This window comes from Chiloscyllium punctatum, chromosome 39 (genome assembly GCF_047496795.1).
Source record: "Chiloscyllium punctatum isolate Juve2018m chromosome 39, sChiPun1.3, whole genome shotgun sequence".
Lineage (NCBI taxonomy): Eukaryota > Metazoa > Chordata > Chondrichthyes > Orectolobiformes > Hemiscylliidae > Chiloscyllium > Chiloscyllium punctatum.
The window spans coordinates 16,866,038-16,885,932 of NC_092777.1; the positions used below are offsets into that span (position 1 = coordinate 16,866,038).

Sequence of the window (19,895 nt, forward strand, 5' to 3'; positions counted from 1 at the left end):
GGCACTCAACAGCCAGCAATTTCTTTCACAGTTATCTCAGGGCAGTCTCCGATACCAATCCAGGGGATTGCTCACGTATCCACTCAATGTGAATTCAGTCAAAGGGTCCTTGCCTTTGCATTCCTGCAACTCTGTAGGAGCCAGTCCAAGATCAGAGCTAATACAGTCATGGAAAAATAAAATCGATGAGTGGGGGGGGAGTTCTGGATCCTTCTCGTTCTGGGCTGCCCAGTCAAATCACTCAACAGGGTGGACCACAGTCAGTTTGTTGGGTCCATCCACAGAAACAAAGGCATGGAGAAGGCAAGCCAACAAGGGGAGAAGAGACCTGGCAAGGTATTCTTCACAGGACTGGGAATGCAATCTCTGGGGAAGACAGGATTACAATTGTGAAAGAGTGGCAATACTACCTACAATGGGGTGATAGGATAAAGCACGGCTGGAAAAGGGGTATTGCAAAGGAGAACAGGGTCATGCAGGGTCAGGAGCACCTTGGCTTTGGGGTTGTGAAGAATGTGTATGAACATAAATTGCATGGTCACCCTCATATGCCAGGGCTAGGGGCTGAAGTGGGCAGGTGTAGATGCAAGTAGGCAGGTTGTGTGGGAACTTGGGAAAGTGAGAAGACTGTGGAGTTTACAGAATGGTGTATTAGGAAGTGGATGTGGATGTCTGGGGCCTCACTAACACATAGAGTCAGAAGCTGGAGGCCACTGCTTGAAGTGTGCCCACTATTGCCTTCTATTGTGCTGGAAATTGAAAGTGTGTGATGGACAAGAAAATGGTTGTGACCACAATTGGAGTGGGAGAGTTACATGACTTGACCTGTGAGGGAAGGGGCTGCAGCATAAGCCAGTGTTCACTCGAATTATCTCACTGGCTGTCTCAGAGGCAACTTTCACAACCAGAAATCAACGCCATGGCTTTTCAACACCGTTTGCTGTGTACAGAACATTGGAGCAGCCACCCAGTTTACAGCCAATGTTGTAAATGAGATAGGACTCTTAATGGAGAAGAACATGGCACACAGACCCATGTAGGATCCCCATTTCCTGATTGTCCTACTACATTGCCCTCCTTTGAGCGTTGACACCAACACTTTCTGACGTGGAAGCTGTGAAAGAATGTTGCATGACGAGGATTGAAGTTGTCAGTATGACTCAATGCCATGTAAACACATTGTTTCTCTTGTTTTTGAATGATACACTAAGCTCTCACACAGACCTCCATCCATGGAACCTCACCTGTGGCCAAGACGTGACACTAAATGGTGTAACAATGCCACTCAGCCCACACAGAACGACTAACAACCAGATGGATTGTTGAAACACATTTTGCAAGCCATTGTCACCTGTGTCACCAAAGTGCCCTCAACACAATTTCTTTCTCCTCTCCTTCCAACTCCACCTGGTTCTGCAGATCGGCGGACAGGAACCTGCTCAGCAATGGATCCCAGTAGCCCTTGACATTTGGTCAGGCTACCTCTGGGGCATTTGTTTGGATGGCTCTAACATGTGGAAGGTCTAATTGCCAGAGGGAAGTCAACCCTCGGCTTGAACTTGCAAGGGTCAGAGGGGGTCGGCAGTGTGGTGGAGGGCCCAGACACTTCTGAAATACCCTAAGAGGAGACTTCTGAGGTGCTTGTTTGTTGTTCCTCCTGGAGCTGGGTGCCTCCTGGCAGTTATAGAGTCATAGAGATGTACAGCATGGAAACAGACCCTTCGGTCCAAGCTGTCCATGTCGACCAGATATCCCAACCCAATCTAGTCCCACCTGCCAGCACCCGGCCCATATCCCTCCAAACCCTTCCTATTCATATACCCTTCCAAATGCCTCTTAAATGTTGCAATTGTACCTGCCTCCACCACATTCCCTGGCAGCTCATTCCATACACGTACCACCCTCTGCGTGAAAAAGTTGCCCCCAGGTCTCTTTTATATCTTTCCCTTCTCACCCTAAACCTATGCCCTCTAGTTCTGGACTCCCCGACCCCAGGAAAAAGACTATTTATCCTATCCATGCCCCTCATAATTGAGGGTGGGGCACCTGGAGTGTATCTTGAGGACCAATGGCTGAGTGGTGGAGTGTGGATGGGTACCCCCTCTCCAACTGACCCTGAGGATGCTGGGCTTGGCTCTCCATGGCAGCGCCAACCTGTCCATGGAGGCAGTCAGCTGGCTACATGACTTGCTGCACAGCTAGAGCTTCTGGACAATGGTGGCCATTGACTCCCACATCGCTGTCTACCCCTGTGCATGTCAGCAAAGTTCCAAAGTCCCCACAGGCTCCTCTCCCACCTAAGGGCTGAGCAGGTGCCCAGTCTTCGGCAGGCTCTGAGTGTCAACTCCTGGGACTTGCTGGCTGTACCTACAAGACACAAGCAAGAGGAGGTTCTGCAGTCAGTGATTGGAAGTCATGTACAAGGAATGATGCTGACGGTGGAATTAATATGAGAGCTGCATCAGAATTAGGAGTGGTAATCACTCGGTAGGTGAGACATGGATGTCTTTGCATTCCTGCAGGAATGGTCCCGGTTTTCTCCTGGGAGGGCCAAGGTTCTCTCCTTGTAGGGGTAAAGAGCCAAATGTCAGGTTCCCTCCCTCCTTCCTCACCTTCCCCCCACCCCCATCCGTACAGCCTCACTCTGCCCTATTATTGGCTGTCTTCTCCAGTGATGAGAGAAAGCAAGGGATTGAGTGAGGTCAAAGTGTGTGGCACAGATGTTAGTGCTGATAAAAGTGGGGAAAGAATATAAGTGTTTCTGAAGGAATGTGAAGGCAACACAGAGGGCAAGTAGATATTGCTTTGTGTTTGAAGGACGTAGGATTGAGAGCAAGTGTGTGAGACTGGCAGATCATGAGTCCAGATTGGAAGTTGGTGCAGTAGCAGAGATAGAGTGAGTGTGAGATAGCAATTGCACTGGTGGCAGCAGAAAAGGTCATTGACCTTCTTTCAAGTCTGTTGGACATTCCTACTGACTCTCGAGATAGCACTGACCTCAGAGCAGGCTGCCAGGCACTGGTGACATGGTCTCCTCTGCTGGTCCTCTGGGAAAAGAATTTCTTTTCCTTAAATGACCCTGTCCACTAGTACCTCCAGGTCCCCACTGGAATCCCTGCACCATCTCTTATTCCTCCATGTACAGAGACTGTGAAAGAATAGGGATGTTGCATGAGGAAGATCAAAGTTGTCAGTATGGCCCAATGCCATATAAACATGTTTCTCTTGTGTTATGAACCAGGTCAGACCCCCTCAAAACATTTCAAGAAAATAGCCCGGACCCTAACATTGCTCGTTGTTTTAAGCAGGTGTAAAGTGGATATTCCAGGAATTATGCAGCTGGCCCAACCACTTAGGTTTAACCAAAACAGACTTTATTTGCAAGGTTACCGAATGAAACACAAACAAAAGAAAACAGAATACAAAATAACTGAACCTATCCGAAAACCCAACAGATGATCCCAACTTAATGATGCTGTTCCAAATACTTGCAACAATCACCATAAACACTCCTTGGCAAAAAAGGTAAAATCAAACTCAGGGTCTACAGGAGAGAGAGAGAGATGGCAGAGGGATTCAGCACAGAATACCTTCTTCCATACAACTGTTTCTTTGACCAGCAGTCTCAAAACTGATTAACTAGTAGTTCTGAACCCAAACCAGAGAAAGCTGAGCACAGAGAACTAGCCACTCCCCTTTCATTGTACACGTGTTTCTTTTAAAACTTAAAAGCATCCTCAAGTAGTTCAACTCCAGACGTTTTGGAGCCTGTGCCTTTACGACGTCCTGAAAAAAGACAAGGACAATATAACCTTGTTAAAGGAGCAACATCATTACACTTGTTTCTGAATGCCAGTGTTTGGCTAGGTACATAGTGGCCTTTTAAAGATGGCACAGGTGCAAGAGGTGTTGGTCTTCTGGCAGGTATCTGCTGAGTGGTTGTTCCAGGAATGGCACATGGCACAATAGTGACGGTTCCATAGCAGATGGGATAGTTTATTAATGAGGTGAGTTTGATAAGTTATGGTGAGAATCCTTCAAAAAAACTGAGATGCAACTTCGAATTAGCCTAAGAAATCTAAGATTCAGCCCAGTGTCTGGCACTTGCATGCAATACTCAGAAATCTCTTAAAGCATTTCATATATGGTGGATGTGGGCACAGTTACAAAGTTTAAAAGACACTTAGATAAGTACATGAATGAGAACGGTTTGGAGGGATATTGGCCAGGAGCAGATAGGTGGGACTAGTTTAGTTTGGGATAATGTTCGATATGGACTGCTTGGACTGAAGGGTCTGTTTCTGTGCTGTATGATTCTATGACTCTATATGTAATAATTAGATTGAAGTTCCGTGATTCTTAACAAGCAGACTAATGCAGCATGATTATAAATTGTGGGATGGGATCTTTTACATTTATTCAATTTAGTAAACAGACCTCAGTTTAACATCTGATCAGAAAGATAGCACCTTTGGCAGTTCAGCTTTCCTTCAATATGGCACTGTGTTGTCAGGCTGAATTATGTTGTAAATCTAGGAGTGAATTTAAAACCACAACCCAAAACCTTTTTTTAAAGCATGTTTTCTGCAGGATGTGAGCATCGCTGAGAAATCCAACACTTATTGACTCTCCCTTATTCCTCCTTAAGAATGTGATGATGGGCCAACTCCCTGAAACATTTCAGTGCATGTGGTAACTGTTCTGTGTGATTGAAAAGTTGTTTACGAATCAAGTTATGGTTTTACATCTTACAGATTACTTACAGTGTGGAAACAGGCCCTTTGGCCCAACAAGTCCATACCAACCCGCCAAAGCTTAACCCACCCAGACCCATTCCCCTACATTTACCCCTTCACCTAACACTACGGGCAATTTAGCCTGGCCAATTCACCTAACCTGCACATTTTTGGATTGTGGGAGGAAACCCACGCAGACACTGGGAGAATGTGCAAACTCCACACAGAGAGTTGCCTGAGGTGGGAATTGAACCCGGGTCTCTGGCGCTGTGAGGCAGCAGTGCTAACTGCTGTGCCACCGTGCCACCCATGGAGTGACATATAGGCCAGACTACATATGAAGGCAGATATCCTCTGCTAAAGGTCATTAATGAATCAAATAGACTTTTACAACAATTGATGAATGTTGTATGGTCGTTCCTGATGAAGGGCTTATGGGAAGCATCAACTCTCCTGCTCCTCGGATGCTGCCTGACCTGCAGTGCCTTTCCAGCGCCACACTTTTTGACTCTGATGCAGCAGCATCTGCAGTCCTCACTTCCTCCTCCTAACCATTACTAAGACCAGCTTTCAATTCTAGATTTATTAATTGAACTTTAAATAACATCAGATGCCATGTCAGGATCTGAACCCACATCCCCAGAGAATGCGGCTAGAATCCTGAATGACATGATCACTATCATCGCCCCCTAAAAGTTACAAAATGGATTTGGAACATGCAAAGTTTTTCAATGATGGTATCAGAACAGAAAGAATATGTTTATCAGGAAATACTGAACAAGTTGGGGATGCTTTCCCTAGAAAAGGGAACGCGGATTGAAATCTTAAAATTATGAAAGGGCTATGTAGGACATAGAAAATAAGTTTCCATTGTAGGGCCATTGATGAAAGGTAATCCTGAAGAAATCCCATAAGAAATTTAGAAGTAACTTTTGAAATTAGAGACAGTGGTAAGAGTGAGGAACTCACTACCATGTGGAAAAGTTGAGACAGATGGATTTAAAAGGAAACTTGATAAATACATGAAGGAGAAAGGAACAGATGGGATATATTGACAGGATAAATTAAGAAAGGTGGGAGGAGCCTTGTCTGCAATCTGAGTACTGCCTGAGACCAACTGGTCCAAGTGCCAATTTCTGTGTTGAATTATTTCTATAAATCTATTTCAATGCCAGCACAGACAGATAGAGGGCGCAAAGAAAAATGCAGAGAACTTAAGATAAATATCTTGGCAGTGGGTGTTCATGAAACAGCTGTCTCAAGACCAAAAAGTCACAAGTTAAAAAGCTTCTTTTCATTAAACATGCATTTCATAGCTTCAATGGAAATACTCCTAAAGGTGAGATCACCATTATCCTACCAAACCATATAGGTGCTCCCTCATTGGAAGCAGATGAATAAAGGTGGTTTAACCTGAGAGTCTCCATGCCTCAGGCGAGGTAGAGAAGGAGAGTGCTTCATGGGAACCTTAGTTGGTGCAGGAATTGAATTTATGTTGCTGGTATCACTCTGCATTGCAAACCACCTGTCCCACCAACACTGAAATGATGATGTTACTAAATTTACTGTAACTAGACACAAGTTTTTTTTCTGAGAGTTGTATAATTTCAGGGCAATCATATAGTTTTTATTTCACTTGTTTGGATAAAATTTTTAAAAAGTAGAACCTGGCTGGGAACTTCTGTGCTGATCTGTACTGTCCTTTACCTGTGTTTTCCAACAAAGAATAATGAAGATTATACATCATCTGCATTCTGCAGGCTTCCTTGTCCTGAAATCTAGTTTTTGTATTACAGTAGGTCTAACACACAATAACAGTTTAAACTGCCATTGTATTTTGATTGGGTCATTCCTAAAAGAAATACCCTGAACTTCATTTGCAATTAAATTCACATTCTTAATCTCAATGTTTACTATTCTTCCATATTGGAAGAATTAGTGTAGAACAGATAAAGCTGCTAAATAGCACAGGCATAAACTGTTAGGTTTGCCTTGCTTCTTACAATCTTGGGATCCACTTTGAGGTCATAGAGTCATTGAGTTATAGAGATGTTCAGCACGGAAACAGACCCTTCAATTCAACTCATTCATGCCAACCAGATATCCCAATTTAATCTAATCCCACTTGTCAGCATCCAACCCATATCCCTCCAAACCCTTCCTATTCATATACCCATCCAGATACCTTTTAAATATTGGAATTGTACCAGCCTCCACCACTTCCTCTGGCAGCGCATTCCATACACACACCACCCTCAGCATTAAAAAGTTCCCTCTTAGGTCTCTTTCATATCTTTCCCCTCACACCCTAAACCTATGCCTTCTAGTTCTGGACTCCCACACTGCAGGGAAAAGACATTGTCTATTTATCCTATCCATACCCTTCATGATTTTATAAACCTCTATAAGGTCACCCCTCAGCCTCCGACACTCTAGGGAATACAGCCCCAGCCTATTCAGCCTCTCCCTATAGCTCAAATTCTTCAACCCTGGCAACATGCTTGTCAATCTTTTCTGAACCCTTTCAAGTTTCACAACATCCTTCTGATAGGAAGATCAGAATTGCAAGCAATATTCCACAAGTGACCTAACCAATGTCCTGTACAGTAGCAACATGACCTCTCAACCCCTATACTCAATACTCTGAACAATAAAGAAATGCATACCAAACACCTTCTTCACTATCCTACCTACCTACAATTCTACTTTCAAGGAGCAACGAACCTGTCAATGTGTTCTATTTGATGAATGCATTTCCCTCCCATCTGTAGAACTACATGTTGAGTCATATGCTAAAGTTTGGGGCATCTGTTACAAAGGCGCAATAGGGAAAGGCAATTATCTACAACTCTCGCACTGTGGTGCACTGAGAGTGATAAATAGTGTAAAAGCCATCATATTGCAAGTTTTACATGGAATGACTATTGCTGTAATGTCAAATAAATAAAATGAAGATCCTGGAGATCTGAAACAAAAACAGAAATTGCTGGCAAAACTCAGCAGGTCTGGCAACGTCTGTAGCAAGAAACAAGAAACAAAATGCAGACTGAGTGACTAGAACACATATTCTATCTGCTAAAAAGACCCTAAGCTTCCAGTTGCCTGCTACTTCAACACACCATTGTGTTCCCTGGCCAACATTTCTATCACAGGTCTGCTGCATTGTTCCAATGAGCCTCAGTGCAAGCTGTAAGAACATTATTTCATTTTCCACTTGGGAACCCTGCAGGCCTCTAGGACTCAACATTGAGTTCAATAACTTTAGAGCCTGATTCCAGCCTTCCAAATCTGGTTCTGACATGGGTTACACGTTTGGAACAATTACTCACTCTCAAGTAGTCCAAGACCTATTATCACACTGAATAGATTGCATTCAGTACAGCTCATCCATTTTATCCCACTCTTAGCTCTTATTATCACTTATTCAGCTTTTCTTCTGTCCTGGCCTGGCAATTATAAACTCCTTGCTAAACTAACACTTTCATATCTCTTGCTCTCTGGGCTCCATCTCCACCAATCCCCTCCATCCTAACCCCTATCCCGCTAACTGTGGCTTCAGCATAAATACATTTTCCTAGCTGCTAACAGTTCTGATAAAGGGTCACCAGACTTGAAACATTAACTCTGCTTTCTTCCCACAAATGCTGCAAGATCTGCTAAGTTTCTCCAACAATTTTCATTTCTGTAATGTCAAAATCTGTTGTGAAAAACAAAAACTCATTGTATATGGGGTAACATATTGGTATGGGTAGATGATTGGTTGGCTCACAAGAAGCAGGGGGTAGACAAATATTTTTTCAGGTTGGCAAGACTAAATGAGTATAATGCCACAGGAATTGGTCCAGGGACCTCAACTGTTTACAATTTACATAAATGAATTGGATCGAGTGACAGAAAGGTACAGTTGCCAAAATATCTGACAAAACAAAGATGCATCAGAAAGTTAGTTATTTGGAGGTAATTAGGGACCTACAAGAAGATATTGCTAGATTAGATGAGTGGACAAAGATCTAGAAGATTGATTCGCATGCAGGAAAATGTGAAATTGTCCCATTTAGCAGGAAGATCATCATATTAGAGTACAGTAACTATATTTGTCATTTCTACCATATACAGGTGGTACAATAAAAACGAGACAAGACCAAGGTGCTATATGAATACACAGACTATACAAGAGTACAGTCATACACATATCCATACCAATATGCTACCCCATGTACCATGAACTTTTGTTTTTCACAACAGGTTTTTGACATTACAGAAACGGAAATTGTTGGAGAAACTTAGCAGATCATAGTAATAGAGATGTACAGCACGGAAGCATACCCTTCAGTCCCAACTTGTCCATGCCGACCAGATATCCCAACCCAATCTAGTCCCACCTGCCACCACCTGGCCCACATCCCTCCAAACCCTTCCAGTTCGTATACCCATCCAGATGCCTTTTAAATGCTGCAATTGTCCTAGCTTCCACCACTTCCTTTGGCAGCTCATTCCATACATGTACCACCCTCTGAGTGAGAAAGTTGTCTTTTAGGTCTCTTTTTTACCTTTCCCTTCTCACCCTAAACCTATGTCCTCTCGTTCTGGATTCTCCCACCCCAGGGAAAAAACGTTGTCTATTTATCCTATTCCATGCCCCTCATGATTTTATAAACCTCTATAAGGTCACCCCTCAGCCTCCGACGCTCCAGGGAAAACAGTCCCAGCCTATTCAACCTCTCCCTATAGCTCAAATCCTCCAACCCTGGCAACATCCTTGTAAATCTTTTCTGAACCCTTTCAAGTTTCACAACCTCCTTCCGATAGGAAGGAGACCAGAATTGCAGGCAATATTCCAACAGTGGCCTCACCAATGACCTGTACAGCTGCAACATGACTCCCAACTCCTGTATTCTATATTCTGACCAATAAAGGAAAGCATATAAAATGCTTCTTCACTATCCTGCAACTCCACTTTCAAGGAGTTATGCACCTGCACTCCAAGGTCTCTTTGTTCAGCAACACGCCCTAGGATCTTACCATTAAGTGTATAAGTCCTGCTAAGATTTACTTTCCCAAACGCAGCACCTCACATTTAGTTAAATTAAACTCCGTCTGCCACTTCTCAGCCCATTGGCCCATCTGATCCAGATCCCTTTGTAATCTGAGGTAACCTTCTTTGCTGTCCACTACACCTCCAATTATGGTGCAACAGCAAACTTATTATGCTTACATCCAAATCATTTACAAAAATGATGAAAATGGCCTCCAGTCTGATAAACAACCCTCCACCACCACCCTCTGCATTCTACCTTCGAACCATTCTGTATCCAAATGGTTAGTTCACCCTGTATTCCATGAGATTTAACCTTGCTCACCAGTCTCCCATGGGGAACCTCGTCAAATGCCTTACTGAAGTCCATATAGATCACATCTACCACTCTGCCCTCATCAACCCTCTTTGTTACTTATTCAAAAAACTCAATCAAGTTTGTGAGAGATGATTTCCCATGCATAAAGCCATGTTGACTATCCCTAATCAGTCCTTGCCTTACCAAATACATGTACATCTTGTCCCTCGGGATTGCCTCCAACAACTTGCCCACCACCGATGTCAGGCTCACTGGTCTATAGTCCCCTGGCTTGTCCTTACCATCTTTCTTAAACAGTGGCACCACATTCGCCAACCTCCAGTTTTCTGACACCTCACCTGTGAGTATCAATGATACAAATATCTCAGTAAGAGGCCCAGCAATCACTTCTCTAGTTTCCCACAGAGTTCTAGGGTACACCTGATCAGGTCCTGGGGATTATCCACTTTTATGCATTTCAAGACATCTAGCACTTCCTCCTCTGTAATATGGACATTTTTCAAGATGACACCATCTACTTCCCTACATTCTATATTTTCCACATTCTTTCCCACAGTAAATACTGATGCAAAATACTCATTTAGTATCTGCCTCATCTCCTTCAGTTCCACACAAAGGCTGCCTTGCCGATCTTTGAGGGGCCCTATTCTCTCCTGAGTTACCCTTTTGTCCTCAATGTATTTGTAAAAACCCTTTGGATTCTCCTAAATTCTATTTGCTAAAGCTATCTCATGTCCTCTTTTTGCCCTCCTGATTTCTCTCTTAAGTATACTCCTACTGCCTTTATACTCTTCTAAGGATTCACTCGATCTAATCTGTCTATACCTGACATATTCTTCCTTCTTTTTCCTAACCAGACCCTCAATTTCTTTTATCATCCAGCATTCCCTCTACCTACCAGCCTTTCCTTTCACCCTAACAGGAATATACTGTCTCTGGACTCTCATTATCCCACTTCTGAAGGCTTCCTATTTTCCAGCTCTCCCTTCACCTGCAAATATCTGCCCCAATCAGCTTTCGAAAGTTCTTGCCTAATACCATCAAAATTGGTCTTCCTTCAATTTAGAACTTCAACTTTTCGAACTGGTTTATCCTTTTCCATCACTATTTTAAAACTAATAGAATTATGGTCGCTGGCCCCAAAATGCTTCCCCACTGACACCTCACTCACCTGCCCTGCCTTATTTCCTGAGTAGATCAAGATTTACACCTTCTCGAGTAAGCACATCCACATACTGAATCAGAAATTTTTCTTGTACACACTTAACAAACTCCTCTCCATCTAAACCCTTAACACTATGGCAGTCCCAGTCTATATTTGGAAAGTTAAAATCCCCTACCAGAACCACCCTATTATTCTTACAGATAACCGAGATCTCCTTACAAATCTGTTTCTCAATTTCCCTCTGACTATTAGGGGGCCTATAATACAATCCCAATAAGGTGATCATCCCTTTCTTATTTCTCAGTTCCACCCAAATAACTTCCCTGGATGTATTTCCAGGAATATCCTCCCTCAATACAGCTGTAATGCTATCCCTTATCAAAAACGCCACTCCCCCTCCTCTCTTGCCTCCCTTTCTGTCATTCCTATCGCATTTGTATCCTGGAACATTAAGCTGCCAGTCCTTTCTATCCCTGAGCCATGTACCTGTTACTCTTCAGAGGATTGATGTGCTAAAGGGCCTGTTTCCATACTGTTAGCACTGCTGCCTCACAGCGCCAGAGACCCGGGTTCAATAACCGCCTCAGGCGACTGACTGTGTGGAGTTTGCACGTTCTCCCCGTGTCTGCGTGGGTTTCCTCCGGGTGCTCCGGTTTCCTCCCACACTCCAAAGATGTGCAGGTCAGGTGAATTGGCCATGCTAAATTGCCCGTAGTGTTAGGTAAGGGGTAGATGTAGATGTAGATGTAGATGTAGGGGTATGGGTGGGTTACGCTTCGGCGGGGCGGTGTGGACTTGTTGGGCCGAAGGGCCTGTTTCCACACTGTAAGTAATCTAATCTAATCTAAGTAATCTAATCTAAAAAAATGGTCCCAGTCCCATGTTCCCAACCATGCCCTGAGTTCATCTGCCTTCCCTGTTTGGCCTCTTGCATTGAAATAAATGCAGTTTAATTAATCAGTCCTACCTTGTCTCTGCTTTGTTCCTGCTGCCCTGACTGCTTAACTCTTGCAGCATTTGTGGGAGGAAAGCAGAGTTAATGTTTCAAGTCCGGTGACCCTTTATCAGAACTGTTAGCAGCTAGGAAAATGTATTTATGCTGAAGCCACAGTTAGCGGGATAGGGTGTAGGATGGAGGAGAGGGGTAAATGGATTGGTGGAGATGGAGCCCAGAGACCAAGAGATATGGAAGTGTTAGGTTATTAAGGCGTTTATAGATACCAGGCCAGGATGGAAGAAAATAAAGTGTAAACCATGCATGATAGCACTGTAATCCTTGACAAGTCAAGACAATAGACACAGTGATGGACAAATTACAGTGTAACAATGAATAGTCATTAATAAAACATTGTTTTAGCAGTAATTCAAAAAGTCGTCCAAGAATTGTAAATGGAATTGAGTGTGATCATACAGTATTAAGGAGCCTGATGGCTCAGGGGAGGAAACTATTGCACAGTCTGGCCGTGAGAGACCAAACGCTTCAGCACCTACTGGCAGATGGCAGGAGGGAGAAGAATTTGAAAGAAGGATGTGTGCAGTCGTCCACAATGCTGTTAGCCTTGCGGATGCAGCATGTGGTGTAAATGTCCCCGGTGATCTTCTCAGCTGTCCTCACTATCCTTTGTAGAGTCTTCCGATCCAAGCTGCTGCAATTCCCAAACCAGGCAGTAATGCTCAAAGTGCTCTCAATGGCCCCTCGGTAGAATATGGTGAGGATGGGGGATGGGCTTTCCTCGGCCTGTGCAGAAAGTAGAGATGTTACTGGGCTTTCTTGGTTATGGGGCTGGTGTTAAGTGACCAGGCGAGATTCTCTGCCAGGTGGACGCCAGGAAATTTTGTGCTCTTCACAATCTCCATGGAAAGAAGTGTGTTATTGAAATAGTGTGGAATCAGGCCCTTTGGCTCAACAAGTCCACACCGACCCGCTGAAGCACAACCCACCCAGACCAATTCCCCCCTTCACCTAACACTATGGTCAATTTAGCATGGCCAATTCACCTAACCTGCACATTTTTGGACTGTGGGAGGAAACCGGAGCACCTAGAGGAAACCCACAGGGAGAATGTGCAAACTCCACACAGTCAGTCACCTGAGGCGAGAATTGAACCCGGGTCTCTGGCGCTGTGAGGCAGCAGTGCTAACCACTGTGCCATCATGCCACCCACAAAGGTAATAGATTGCAGAGCTCTGAGATGCACACAGAGCTGGGCATCATGGTGCACAAATTACAAGAGGTTAATTTGCAGGCAAGGCAAGTAACTGGGAAAACTATTGTGAGGGGAATTTAGTACAAAAGTATACTAAATTATACTGGTGAGACTACATCTGGAGTACTGTGTACAGTACTGGTCACCTAATTTAAGGAAGAATGTAAATGTTTTGAACTATTCCAGAGTAGGTTTATGAGACTAACACGAGGACTGGACAAGTTGTCTTATAATGAAAAGTTGGATAGGCTAAGGCTTGTATCCACTGGAGTTTAGAAGAATAAGAGGGGACTTGACTGATACACATATATTGAAAGGTTAGATATGGAGAGAATTAGAGGATCTACAATGAAAGGTTATGTTTAAAAATCGGGGGTCACCCATTTGAAATGGAGATTAATTCAATTTTTCTTAGTCAGGGAGTCTTTGGAACTGTCTTCTTGAAAATATGATGGAAGCAGAGTATTTGAATTTTTTCAGATATGGATAGATTTTGTTAAGGAAGTGGATAGGTTATCATGTAGTCAGGAATGTGGATTTGGCATTACAATCTGAAACAACCATGATCTTATTGAATGTCAGAGTGGGTTCAAGCTGTGAAAGGCATACTCCTGCTCCTTGTTGGCATGTAATTATGTGTGGTGAAGCACAATGACAGACTGCAATTGAGAGAAACTGTTCCCCTTGCAACTTTATGTAAAGACAACTTTGAACAGTCATTCAGTATGCTTTTTTGGCAGTGGCTCCAATCACTCATTAACGAGAATGATTGCCCACCCAGGAAATATCTGAAACTGGTCATGTGTTTTCTAGGTCCTGTGTGGCTGATGAGCCCGATCCGAGAGCCACAAATCTGACCACATATTTGGTAGGTGTTTCGGGGAAGTGGAATTGGTCCTTGGTTTTGAAATCGCCGGCACTAGTGTCCCGTCATACATAAGCTTCCTCCAAGTCAGTTTATTCTGACCATTGTCTCCCATGAGTTAACATGTACTTTTATAAATCCTTTGGATGAAGTGTATTTTATGGGAGAGCAACATTCCTTGCATCTGAACAATAGATAAGAGAAATTTGAGTGTCTGTCTGCAATTAAGAGGATCTGAAGTCTGGTTTACCATATGCCTTTATGTTATTCTAGTTGAGAGTGTGGTGCTGGAAAAGCACAGCAGATCAGGCAGCATCCGAGCAGCAGGAAAATCGACGTTTCGGGCAAAAGCCCTTCATCAGGAATTAGGTTGGGTGTCTCGGGGGTACAGAGATAAATGGGAGGGGGGTGGGGCTGGGGGGGAAGGTAGCTGAGAGTGTATTAGGTGGTTGAAGGTGGGATAATGATGATAGGTCGGAGGGGAGGATAGAGCAGATAGATGGGAAGGAAGGTTCACAGGTAGAACAGGTAATGAGGGTGGTGCTGAGCTGAAAGGTTGGAACTGGGATAAGATGGGGGGAGGGAAATGAGGAAACTGGTGAAATCCACATTGATACCATGGGGTTGGAGGGTCCCGAGATGGAAGATGAGGCATTCTTCATCCAGCATCAGATGGTAAGGGAGTGGCGATGGAGGAGGCCCAGGACCTGCATGCCCTCGGAGCAGTGGGAAAGGGAGTTGAAGTATTCAGCTATGGGGTGGTAGGGTTGATTGGTGCAGGTGTCCAGGAGATATTCTCTGAAGCGCTCTTCGAGTAGGCGTCCTGTCTCCCCAATGTAGAGGAGACCGCATCGGGAGTAATGGATACAGTAAATGACATGTGTGGAAGGGCAGGTGAAACTTTGATGGATGTGGAAGGCTCCTTTGGGGCATTGGACAGAGGTGAGGGGGGAGGTGTGGGTGCAAATTTTGCAATTCCTGCAGTGGGGGGGAAGGTGCTGGGAGAGGAGGGTGGGCTGTTGGGGGGCGTGGGCCTGACGAGGTAGTCACAGAGGGAACAGTCTTTACAGAAAGCGGATAGGGGTGGGTGGGAATATATCTCTGATGGTGAGGTACATGTGTAGGTGGTGGAACTGGCGGAGGATGATGCAATGTATGCGGAGGTTGGTGGGGTGGAAGATGAGGACCGGGGGCTCTGCCCTTGTTGCAATTGGAGAAGTGGGGTTCGAGGGCGGAGGTGATGGGAAGTGGATGAGATGCATTGGAGGGCATCATCAACCACGTGGGAGGGGAAATTGTGGTCTTTACAGAAGGCGGTCATCTGGTATGTTCTGCGTTTGGAATTGGTACTCCTGGGAGAAGATGTGATGGAGGTGGAGGAGTTGGGAATAAGGGATGGCATCTTTACAGGAGGCAGGGTTGGAGGAGGTGTAATGCAAGTAGCTGTGGATGTCGGTGGGTTTGTAGAAAATGTCAGTGTTGAGCCGGTCACTGTTGATGGTGATGGAGAGGTCCAGGAAGGGGAGGGAGATGTCAGAGATGGTCCAGGTGAATTTAAGGTCGGGGTGAAATGTGTTGCTGAAGTTGACGAACTGTTCAACCTCCTCATGGGAGCACGAGGTGGCAACGATGCAGTCATCAAAGTAGCAGAGGAAAAGGAGAAGAGTAATGTCGGTGTAACTGCGGAAAATGGACTGTTCCATGTAACCGACAAAGAAACAGGCATAGCTGGGGCCCATGTGGGTGCCCATGGCTACCCCTTTCATCTGGAGGAAGTCGGAAGATTCAAAGGAGAAATTATTGAGAGTGAGGACCAGTTCAGCCAAATGAATTAGAGTATCAGTGGAAGGGTACTGGTGGGGATGTCGGGAGATGAAGAAACGGAGGGCTTGGAAGTTCTGGTCATGGTGGATAGAGGTGCATAGGGACTGGATATCCATGGTGAAGTTGAGGCATTGTGGGCCAGGGAAACAGAAGTCTTGGAGGAGGTGGAGAGCATGGGTTGTGTCTTGAACGTGTGTGGGGAGTTCCTGGACCAGGGAGGATAAGGACAGTATCGAGGTATGTGGATATGAATTTGGTTGGGCAGGAGCAGGCTGAGATGATGGGTCGGCCTGGGTAGTCAGGCTTGTGGATCTTGGAAATTGAGCAGTGCATGGTTTCCGAACTATGAGATTGAAAGCTGTGGGTGAGAGATCCCCTGAGGTAATGAATTCCCTCAACCCACGTGGTTGATGATGCCTTCCAGCACATCTCATCCACTTCCCGCACCTCTGCCCTTGAACCCCACGCCTCCAACTGCAACAAGGTCAAAAGCCCCCTGGTCCTCACCTTCCAACCCACCAACCTTCAAATACATCACATTATTCTCTGCCATTTCCGCCACTTACAATAGGACCCGACCACCAGGAATATATTCGCCCCCACCCCTATCTGCTTTCCATAAAGATTGTTCCCTCCCGTGACTACTCACCCCCCGATAACCCACTCATCCCTCCCGGCACCTTGCCTGCTACCGTAGGAATTGCAAAACCTGTGCCCACACCTCCCCCTCATCTCCGTCCAAGGCCACAAAGGAGCCTTTCACATCCAAAGTTTCACCTGCATTTCCATACATGTAATTTACTGTATCCGTTGTTCCCGATGCAGTCTCCTCTACATTGGGGAGACAGAATGTCTACTCGCAGAGCGCTTCAGAGAACATCTCTGGGACACACACACCAACCAACTCCACTGCCCCATGGCCGAACACTTTAATTCCCCCTCCCACTCCGCCAAGGACATGCAAGTCCTGGGCCTCCTTACTTACCACCCAACACCTGAAGGAAGAACGCCTATCTTCTGCCTCAGGACCCTCCAACCCCATGGCATCAATGTGGATTTCCTCATTTCCCCTTCCCCCCACCTATCCCAGTTCCAACCTTCCAGCCCAGCCCTCATGACCTGTCCCACCTTCCTTCCCAACTATCCACCCCACCCTTCCCTTGATCTATCACCATTACCCCCACCTCCATCCACCTACTGCACTCTCAGCTACATTCCCCCCAGCCCCACCCCTCATTAATCTCTCCACTCCCCAACCCCCATAAGGCTCCCAGCCTCATTCCTGATGAATGACTTTTGCCTGAAACGTCGATGCTCCTCCTCCGATGCTGCCTGACCTGCTGTGCTTTTCCAGCACCACACTCTCCACTCTAATCTGCAGTCCTCACTTTCGCCCTGGCGTTATTCTTCCCGAAATAACGCAGAAAAAACCGTAAACAATGAAACCACCAAGAGCAAGGCGATAAGCGAAGGTGCACCAATGAGAGACTCGGCACGCGGCCGTGGGAGTTCCACCAATCACAACAAGCGGAGCCGGTCGCTGCCATGGCGACGGCCTCCTGAGTGACAGGCCTCGCGGCGCTGCCATGGCGACGGCCTCCTGAGTGACAGGCCTCGCGGCGCTGCCATGGCGACGGCCTCCTGAGTGACAGGCCTCGCGGCGCTGCCATGGCGACGGCCTCCAGCGTGACAGGCCTCGCGGCGCTGCCATGGCGACGGCCTCCTGAGTGACAGGCCGTACGGCCGGGTTACGCAGCGCCGGAGGAGGGCGGCCTTCAGGTAAAATCGAGAGGGAGTCGGTGGGCCGCAGTGACGGGGAGTGGCGGAGGGGGAGGGAGGAAGTGGAAGCCCGGCCCTTCCTCGCCTCCCTTCCCCCCACTTCCCGTCCTTTGTTTCCAAACACCGCGAGGCCTAGCGGCGGCCTATACAGCCTGGGGCTGGAGTTGAGTTAGCGAAGCCTGCGCTGGTGACCGGCCTGGTGTCTGTTGTGGGGGCGGCAGAGAGGCGTTCTTTGTTTCATCTTTTTGATGGTGGAGAAGAGGGGTGGGAGGCAGGGGGGCTGTTTTATTTTGTAGCGGGCGGCGCTTCACCTCTTTGTTTGGATTCAGGCTCCATGTGGATTCGCTATTGAAGGCGGTGTTTGTCGGAAAAGCCGCTCCGCCACAAAGAGGGGCAGGCAGCTGGAGCTCTGATCCCCTCACGACAACCCGGGCACTTCTCTTTATTCAGTAACAGGCCGCTGGCTCCTTGTTCAATAAAGTCTCACCCTTCAGCCTTCATTGATGAGCCTTGTGGAAGGTAATGTGTTGACTCAAGATGTTTCGCAGTGTTCGCCCCAAAAGTTTAAAAGGCGTCTTTATCCATGTCCTAACTACATTATGTTTGTGCTTAGTCACCCACTCTCTGTTTCTGGATCGTGGTGCTTGTCCTGACATGAGATACTCTGGTGATCTGTACAGTTTTATTAAAATCCCTGCATTTTCGTGTCAGCTTGCCTCAGGCTATTCTGTGTGCGATGTGACTTGTTTTCTTACTGGGTTTCAAAGCTGCGATACCATTTCCTAATTTTTTTTAAACATCTTAAGTTCGTTTTGACTGCAACATGAATTTTTTTTAAAGAATTAGGTCCTCTCGGTTTCAGAATGCCGCAGACGTCCAGTATTTCATGAAAAGTTCCTTTTAAACAAAGGAACAAATCAGGCCAGAGGATTGAGGCCCTCCGAGATTACAACTAAATTGTTGATCCACTGTTGTCACCATGTACTTTGGTATAGAATAGCAATTTTAGCTGAACTGCTAAATAGGGCATGATAAGTTAAAGTCTACGCAATTGAATTGCTTATTTTGATCCTCCATGAAATAGCATTTGTCAACTTCATTAGAAGTTTTAAAGATTTTTGACCCACTCTGTAATTTAAGAAAAAAATCAATACTTTTTTTGCGAGGGTAAAGCATAAAGTAGGTCAAAAGGTGTGAAGTTCCCCCACTACTTTACAAGGTATCTCAGCCTCTTTATATATGCAGCTTCATTTCCTGCTCTTAGTGCAGCACATGTACTTTCATGTCTGTCTGAGATCACGTGAGCTGCCTTGTTCCATCCACTTAGGATGCGACTCTTCAGTGTGCTATGGTAATTAGTAGAAATGAATGAGACTCTGCATTCAGCACTAACTGAAGCGACGGTCTTTGTGTCTTGATGAAGCTCCCTGTTAAGGACAAAGGATAACGACTTAGCGGTGTGTTCTTGTTTCATAGTCCTACTGTTTAAATATTAGTAATCTTTAAATATATTACAAAATTTAGCTGCTAAACTTTTGACTCTTAACTGCGGATCTCTGTCTTTGATGTTCTGACTTTATGTTTTCACTGTTGGTAGGGAACAATCTTGTGTGTAACATTGCTTTGATGTTAGCTTCCATCAAATGTTAGTGTAAAGGTTATTAATTTGGTAATTACAGTTGGGGTTGGGAGTTTTTTGTTGGCTTCATATTTGAAATAAGTGCATGCCTATAACTGGATTTTTTTTCAAAATTAATCTACACAGGTAGTTTCTTTGTATAATTTTAAAAAATATTTGGAAACCAGCTGAAAAACAGTGGATACATTTCTCTTGCAAAAATCTTCCTCACTATATTTGTAGATTGCTTGAAAATGAGTGTCAATATGACAGTTATAAAAATATTTTTGTTTTGATAGCCACAAAGGTTGAGCTTAACTCCAGACTTTATATGGTCCATTTTGTTG

At 45.3% G+C, this 19,895-nt stretch overlaps 1 protein-coding gene across 4 annotated transcripts in view; it reads left to right on the forward strand.

Annotated features, from left to right (window-relative positions):
* Window positions 1-18,289: 18,289 nt before the first annotated feature.
* The window catches only part of LOC140463841 (uncharacterized), a 56,490-nt gene continuing 54,884 nt past the window's right edge, over window positions 18,290-19,895 (forward strand). Inside the window, exon 1 of one of the 4 annotated variants that reach the window (XM_072558234.1) lies at window positions 18,290-18,449. The gene's annotated coding sequence lies outside the window, so the exon portion shown is untranslated. Of the gene's footprint in view, window positions 18,450-19,294; window positions 19,388-19,895 lie in introns of those variants that run through there. The other 3 variants (XM_072558236.1, XM_072558235.1, XM_072558237.1) reach the window with 3 other exon arrangements.